At 38.9% G+C, this 8,655-nt stretch overlaps 1 long non-coding RNA gene across 1 annotated transcript; it reads left to right on the forward strand.

Annotated features, from left to right (window-relative positions):
• Positions 1-281: 281 nt before the first annotated feature.
• Positions 282-4,457, forward strand: LOC122216969. Its single transcript, XR_006201214.1, has 3 exons — positions 282-418; positions 1,266-1,466; positions 4,299-4,457. It is a non-coding gene; the product is annotated as an uncharacterized LOC122216969 (long non-coding RNA).
• The last annotated feature ends 4,198 nt before the right edge of the window (positions 4,458-8,655 follow it).

The following is an 8,655-nucleotide window of genomic DNA, read 5'->3' on the forward strand; positions in this document are numbered from 1 at the left end:
CTTAGAGACCCAACAGCAAACAGGCTGCTCTCATTCCTGACAAACCCAGACATACATCAAAAACGTTCTGCCCTTCTCGGTGGTCGGTTAATGCCAAACTTGGTGTCAAGGTGATCTCTAACTGGGCTCCACTTTAATAGCACCTTTTACTTTAAATATCTGGTTCTTGAACAAGAATGGTCACTTGGAACTTTGACCCCAGGAACTGGTCATTCAGGATAATGAGACAGTTCTGACAGAACCTAGTTACGGTTTAATAAATTCTGCATGTGAGACTTCTTCAAGACCTTCTGATTTAATTACAGGACAGTGCCTCAGGCATGGACCTCAAAGAGCATAATTTTTGACAATGAGAGAATCTATGCAGTGACAATTCAAACTATATTTACTGTGTAACATCTGCACCAAACCCCAAGAGGTATCATGTTCAACATTCTCTGTCTGGTCTACAGAGAGTTTTCTGATGTGTAAAGCGTCATTGATGCCGCCTCTGATTCCTTTCCATTTACCATTTTTAAAGCAGTGGCAGTATACTTCTCTTACTATGGAATCTCCACAGCATTTGGGGACTGGCCTCATGAAGTCAGCCTCTCACATTAATCGATTGCCATATTATGGGAGTAAGTTAAGGAAGTTACGCCCAGGTTTCCTGAGAGTTGAAGTTCAAATGGGCATACTGAGAAGCCAACCTTGACAGAAAATTCTATAAAAATAATTGTTACCAACAGTAAAATATATATGTACTATAACCATGTGTCTCAGATTTTTGGGGTCACATTTTTTTGTTTGTTTAATTTATTTATTTTTGAGAGAGAGAAAGAGAGAGGCAGAGAGAGCAAGTGGGGGAAGGGCAGAGGGAGAAGGAGAGAGAGAATCCCAAGCAGGGTCTGCACTGTCAGCAGGAAGCCTGATGTGGGGCTCAAATTCACACACCAGGAAATCATGACCTGAGCCAAAACTAACGGCCATACGTTTAACTGACTGAGCCACCCAGGCACCCCTCCTGGGTCACTTTTTGTCTAGCATGGGAGAGATATTGAGGTGTCACATATGTTAGTCCACACATCCCAATGCTCACACCAGAAGATATGACTCTCATATGGGTTGTTGTATGTGTATGCAAAAATACACTTTTCAAAAAAGTAAATATGACGCTTACCACACTTACAACAAACCCTTGGAATTCAGTTTGAACAGTCGGTTCCTGTTTGCCCAAACAACCTCCAAAGGGTCATGACTTACAACAAATTATCATTTTTTTTGAGGTTCAAATTTGAGTCTTATGATGCAAAGCAGTTGCTTGGGAACAAGTCAGTTAAACCCGTGAAGGAGCCTAGTGGTGACTATACAGCTTAGCTCCAAGAGCTTCATATTGGAGAGCAGCTGAGAAGAATGGCTAAGAGCATAGATTCTGGAGCCACCCTACTAAAATCCAATGCTGCTACAAAGAAACTTGGTGGCCTTGGGTAAGTCATTTAAACCCCTCTGTCTCAGTTTTATCAGTTATGAAATGGGGAAAGAGTAGTATCTACCCAGTAGAGTTTTTGTGAGGACTAAATTAGTTGATGTATAGATCTTAGCTGGGGTCCTCTGGAAGAAAGACCCAGAGACAGACATTATGGTGAGGATAGTTCATGTGGGAGTTACATGCCTAAGGTGGTAACAGTGGTGTTAAAAGGGAAACCTAACAAGACAAGATACCATGCAATGCAGTAAGATGCCCTACCATACTGGCCACTCTACAAATAGCTAAGAAAACAGAGCACATTGCTCAGCAGATGTTCTTTCAACATAGGTGATGTTAATGGGATTAATGTGGAAGGGTTGCAAAGAGGAGGCACACCTCACAGCAGTCCATGAATGAGATAAAGGAAGGGGATATACCCGTCTGGCTCCTTTTGGTCTCTTGAATTCCACTGGTTCACTCTGCAGAGAGGTAATTGCCCTATTCTACCCATAGCTTCATCTGGTCCCTTGGCAAGCACTTTGGAAACCACACTCCATGCCTCAGCCAGGTCTCAAATGGAGAGGTGCTTGGTGTTAGTTGAATGTTGAAAAAGAAAGATACGATTGAGGGATCTGAGAAGGCACATGAGCTTTGTACCCCTCATACAATATTCAAAGCACTTAGAACACAGCCTGGCACATAGCAAGCACTATACAAGGGCTTCCTATTCTTGTTCACTGCTGTTGTCCCTGAGAGTAAACCACAGGGAGATGAGAGCAACGTTTCACTGTAAAAACAATGTCTGATAAAAAGTCAACTGATTATGCTAGTAATAAAAGAAAATAAAAATTAAGATCTAGGAAAATGACTCATTCTTTGTGAGTAAAGGAGAAACTGTGGATGAACTAAAGAGAACATAGAAGTCAGCAGCTTCTCAACTCTGTGAAAGGAGCAAGTCCATCCTGTGCTTTATTTGGAAATAAGAACTGCTCATGACACCTATTAGTACCTACTCCTCCATGACATGATATACAGTGGTATCTGGAAAAGTCTGCATCTAGGAGCAAGGTTAAGAGGAAGGCAAGTGGCAAGATGGCCAAAAGGAAGTAGGAAGCTGGCTGAAAATAGGGAACAAATCCACATTTTTTTTTCAAATAATTACATGAGAAAAGAGTTGAAGATTAAAAAGTTGAAAGAAAAATCCTCCTCAAAATTTACTTTTAATCATAAAGTTATTGGAAAATATTTTAGGCTGATTATGGAGAATTCTTATTTGTGAGGATGAAGGGGGAAGTGGATGGAGTATTCACTCCTGGATCAATGTTAAGCTCTTAGAGCTGTGCCTGGCACATACTATGCTACGGAAACATTTGCTACTGGTAATACCCTTAGTTTACTCATCCTTTACTTGTAAAAAAAAATCCCTTCATAAGCCCAAAACAACAAAATCACATATATTTAGATTCATGGGATCTTAAGAAAACTAACAGTTTCTGAATGGCGGTCAATCAACTCACATTCATATGTAAGGCAATTTGGTAATATCTATCAAAATAAGTGCACTATATGCCATGACCTAGCCATTCTACTGATAGAAATTTATACAACTGAAGCGTATTTTTTTCAAATATAAATGAAATAACCAATATAGAGAGTCATTTAATACCACCTTTTTGTGTTATTTTATTTTTTATTTCATTTTACTTTTTTATTTTATTTTATTTTGAGAGAGAAAGAGAGAGTGCACAAGCAGGGGAGGGGAAGAGAGAGAGGGAGAGAGAATCATAAGCAGGCTCCATGCTCTGTGCAGAGCCAGAAGCAGACTCCATCACAGGACCCTGGGATCATGAACTGAGCTGAAATCAAGAGTCAAACACTCAATGGACTGAGCCACCTAGGCACCCCTACAACTTTTTGTAATAACAAATGTTGAAAGGAACGTTTAAGTATGCATTCATAGAAGACTGGCTAAACAAGTTATGATACATCCACACAATGGAGGACTCCGCAGCTATGAACAGAATAAAGAACAATTTTACATATTTATAAGGAAAAAATCCCAAGAAATATTATAAAGTTAAAACTCAAAGAGCAGAACAACATGTTAGAATGTGAACATTTGTGAACAAATATGTGTATAAGTGTACACATATGTACACACACACGCAAAACCCACCCCCTCACATGCATGTATACACTATGAAATAACTCTGAAAGAATGCATCGGAAACCTAATATTCTCCCAGGCAGGATTGGCTGACAAGGAGGAAAAGATGGAAGGGAGATTTTTCCCTGTATACTTTCTCTTATTTACTTTTGAATGTCTTCGAACCATGCAAATGTATTACTGGTTCAAAAGAAATGAAATGAAATGAAATGAAATGAAAAGGAAGTGACTTACATTATTTATTTTTTAAAGAATTAAACTAGACTGTGCTTACAGCTGCCTCTCCTCACATGGGATTCTAAGTTTCTGGGGAACTGCGAGTACAGCTGAAGAAAGCCATGACTGCTTTGCTCATGAAGATCAAGGGCAGGATGAGGCATCCAACAATTGCTGGGAGTGGTGCCAGAAAAAGAGGAACACATATATTTTATAAGATGGATAACAACTTTATTGGCCCTGAAATAGTTTCATATCAATGTTCAAGTTGGATGTAGGCCATCACTAAGCTTCATACCTGGTAAGACATTTGACCATGTTATCTGAGGTGAAAACTGTTGACAATCCTAGTCATATCTATGGCAGAGGTCCATGTAACTCATGAAACATAATAATGACTATTACACTGCAAAATAAAAACAATAATCGAGATGCCAGATTTTTCTTAGGTAACCTCTTCATTCTTAGGCTCTCTTCTATGAACAGTATAAGAATCACAGTGGCCATTCAAGTCCAACTCAGCCCCTGAGTGACTGACTATGAGCCTTCATCAGCAAGCTTTCCTCTTCTGTTAAGCCAAGGTGCTGGGAACATCAAGAGCATATTCATAAAGAAGAGAATCAGTCACAGAGCAACGGTATGTTTTTCCCATTAAGCAAACAGCAGAACCATGCTTCACCCCACCCTTTGTCCAATACCCAGTTAGAGTCTGATGGATGAGTTTTATTACATCTTGAATTAACTGAAGGGTGCTGGGCAGAGACTCTGAAAGCAGAGGGTCCCTCTTTATCCTGACACTGCCACATACTCATTTGCTGTCCCCAAAATTCACTGGCTTCCCTTGACCTCAAGAGCTACACCTATAAAGTGAGGGAGGAGTGCCTGGATGGCTTAGTTGGTTGAGTGTCTGACTCTTGATTTCAGCTCAGGTCATGATCATGTGATTTTGGCTCAGGTCACGATCTTACCTGGCTCAGATGGTGGGATCGAGCCCCATGTTGGGCTTCAAGCTGAGTATGCAGCCTGCTTGGGATTCTCTCTTCCTCTCTCTGTCCCTCCCCTATTCGTGTGTGTGCACATGCTTACCCTCTCTTTCTCTCAAAATAAATACACAAAAATTTAAAAAAATATAAAGTGAGGAAATCACACTTCATAAGTTTTTTAAGATATTTGTATTTATTCAACCAGCATTTATTGAGGCCCTATGTGCATAACACTGTTGCTTTATAAATCTCAACTCAAAGTGACAGAATTCTAAACTCTATTTGGTTAGTAGCAATCTTAAATGCAAATATTTGAGTTCACCTTCTATTTTAAAGTTCTTTTCAGAACAAAACACCATATAAATGATATTAAATTATCAGCGAAAAATACCAACTACTCTTTTGTACAGAGAAACCAAACACATTTTTAGGATGTATTTATATTACTATTATCATGATCATGATCACTAACATTATTATTTTCCTTTACTGCTCATTTTATTATTTCTTATTAATATTATTTTTTGTTTTATTTTTGAGAGACAGAGTGTGAGCAGAGGATGGGCAGAGAGAGAGGGAGACACAGAATCCAAAGCAGGCTCCAGACTCTGAGCTGTCAGCACAGAGCCCAACGTGGGGCTCGAACCCATGAATTTGAGATCACGACCTGAGCCGACTTCAGAAGCTCAACTGACTGAGCCACCCAGGCGCCCCATTATAAATATCCTAAAAGGTGTGGCTTCCCTTCAATTAGGCAAACAGTCACTCTCAGTCCTATTTCTACTCTCTAAGGCTGAAAAGGCTGTTCTTTTGCCTGTGCCTTGCTTTCTGATTTATTAACTAAGCCCCACAGGTGATGTAAGAGACCTGGTTCCAGAGTCATTCATCGGACATGGTCACACACCACTACATATGCTGGGCATAACAACATGGGGTAGCGACATGGTTATTAGACATAGTTACTAGAGTTATGGAATGTTTTACAGCTTGTATCAGCTTTTTACTTATATCATGTTCCAAGAGATCTCTTGTAGCTTTATTTATGGTAGAGCAATGCCAAGAGACAAATAAACTGAAAAAAATACAGATAGTGTAAAAAAGGGGATATAGCACCCCCGTATACAAGGGACTACTACAAACTGATGGGGAAAATTTTAATTTTTTGAGATATTTTTGTTATTTGTTCAACCGGCATTTTTTGAGACCCTATATGCACACACTATAACTTTATATAAAGGACATGAACAAATAACAAAGTAGAAGAGGCAAATGGCCAATAAATGTGGGAAAGATGTGCAACCTCACTAAAATACAGAGCAAACACAGTTTAATGAGATAACATTTTTTAATGTAACAAATTGGCAAAATAACTTAAAAAGTGATCAATTCAGTGCTGATAAAGGATGAGGGCAAGGAGACACTCTTTTTCAGTTTGGTGGAAATGTGAATTGGTATAAACCATTTGGAAACTTTTCTAGTAATGTATTAAATACAGATAAATACAAAAAATACAGGTAAAATACATGAAAAGTAAAAACACACCTTCATTGACTATGTCAGTTTTTTCCTAAAGTAAATATATGTGAACAGAAATATAGTAAATAAATATATATGAACAAGTGTGTCAATTACAGCATAATTTTCTGGTAGTAAAAAACCTATATGGAGTGCCTGGGTGGATCAGTAGGTTAAGCCTCCGACTTTGGCTCAGGTCATGATCTCATGGTTTGTGAGCTCAAGCTCCTCGTCAGGCTCTGTGCTGACAGCTCAGAGCCTGGAGCCTGCTTCTTCAGATCTTGTCTCCCTCTCTCTCTCTGTCCCTCACCTGCTCAAACTCTGTCTCTGTCTCTCAAAAATGAATAAACATTAAAAAAATAGGAAAAAAAACCTATAAATAAGCTGAAAGGACACAATAAGTTAAACAAATAGTGGAGTATTGCATGGATAAAATGTAGCTATTAAGAAAATATATTATTGGCCAGGAACTGTCCATAATGATTTTTTAAATGAAAAAATGTATATTTCAGAGTGATGAGTTTAATATAATGTTTCATAAAAGCAAAAGTCAGCCCCAAATGTTCATGTGCAAATATGTTTTCCTATACGTATGGATGTGTGGCAGAGAGAGCAGTGTGCAAAGAGCACATCAGGTGATTAACATCATCACTTTCTAAAAGTTGATGGAATATGCCCATCAAAAACAGGGGTTCAGAGAGAGAATGTGGAGGAAGATTCTTATTTCTTTTTTTTTTTTAATTTTTTAAAATGTTTAATTTTTGAGAAAGAGAGAGAGAGAGACAGAGCATGAGTGGGGGAGGGGCAGAGAGAGGGAGACACAGAATCTAAAGCAGGCTTCAGGCTCTGAGCTCTCAGCACAGAGCTGAACAAGATTTCATTCAAACTCGTGAACTGCGAGATCGTGACCTGAGCCCAAGTCTGACATCCAACCGACTGAGCCACCCAGGTGACCCTTAATTATTTTTCTTTATGTATTTTTTTTTTTTACAATGCTTCATTGATTGCAGGAAGCATGAATTGTTCTGAAAAATTTTAAGGAAACTTTGGTAAAAGAAAGACAAAAAAAGTATGCCAGAAGTCAGCAGAGGGGCAGCAAAGTAGAGAAAAGCATGAAATTGGGTTCAAAGAGTGTAGACAGAAAGGAAAGCTCACACTGACCCTCACATGCATTGCCTTCCCACAGAAGAGCAGCCAATGCTCAGGTACTGAGCATGAAAGGATTTAGGGCAGAGACCCTTGTCCTTCTGCGTATGTATATAGTGCTTGTATGATACGACCAAATGATCTCCAGAGTGTCTGCACCAGATTTAATAAAGGATTGGATTACTTTCCTGCTGAAAATTTCGTATAAATCCAGATCTGTTGAGTTACCTTCTGTCATCACTCCTCGCCCCATCTCTAAATACATGCAACCCAACAGTATTATATTTATAAAGGATTTCACAATTATAGAGGGCTTTCATCACAGCCCTGTCTCTGTGGTGGGGAGGCAGATAGGTCCTGTGCTTCCCATTTTACAAATGAAACTTAAGCCTTTTATTAAACAACTTATAAATAATAATTGAGTTATAGTGAAATATTGCCATTTTTTCCCCTTTCTCCTTAGGGGCTGGGAAACTCAGCTTTGCATTTTAAATACCTAAGTATACTGTGACTCTAAGTATGAAACATGGCAAGGTAAATTAGTGGACAAATGGGGTGAAATCCGTCAGGAACGTTTGCTGGGTGAGCAAATTCAGAATGTAAGAATTAACAATTCTTTATTAACAGGTAACTATAATTTTCCCCCAAATATTGCCCAGATAATTGCCTTAAATTTCCACTTCATTTTGTGCATGCAGACATGGCCTCAAAAACTCTGTAACAAAGATGGGAAGCAATCCTTTAAAGTTAATGTATTATTTCTGTGCAATTTTCGCCATGAACAGAGCATATTAATGCATTCATTCACCATCTGTGTCTGTTGGTACCATGGCCAGTTACCCTAGAGGACTAAGACACCCTATTTTGTGACAGGCATTTGGACAATAACAGGGACTCCCAAATGAACAATGTGTAGTCTATATTATGTGCAGATGGAAGACAGATAAATAGACAAACACTGCAGGTTCAGCAGTTTGCTCAGAATCCTCAGTTCTGAAGGATTAAGATAGGCACATAGAAATATGTCAAAGCTGGTCTCCATTCTTGCAAAACACTAAAAGTGAAGCTTAGGGGACATTTTTATGTTAGCTTTTCATTTGTACCAACAAAGAACACTGTCAGTTCATTTAAGAAGTACCCTTTCTTGGGGAAAGCACCCCCCCCCCACTTGTCCATTTTCA

Source organism: Panthera leo, chromosome B1 (genome assembly GCF_018350215.1).
Source record: "Panthera leo isolate Ple1 chromosome B1, P.leo_Ple1_pat1.1, whole genome shotgun sequence".
NCBI classification, from domain to species: Eukaryota; Metazoa; Chordata; class Mammalia; order Carnivora; family Felidae; genus Panthera; species Panthera leo.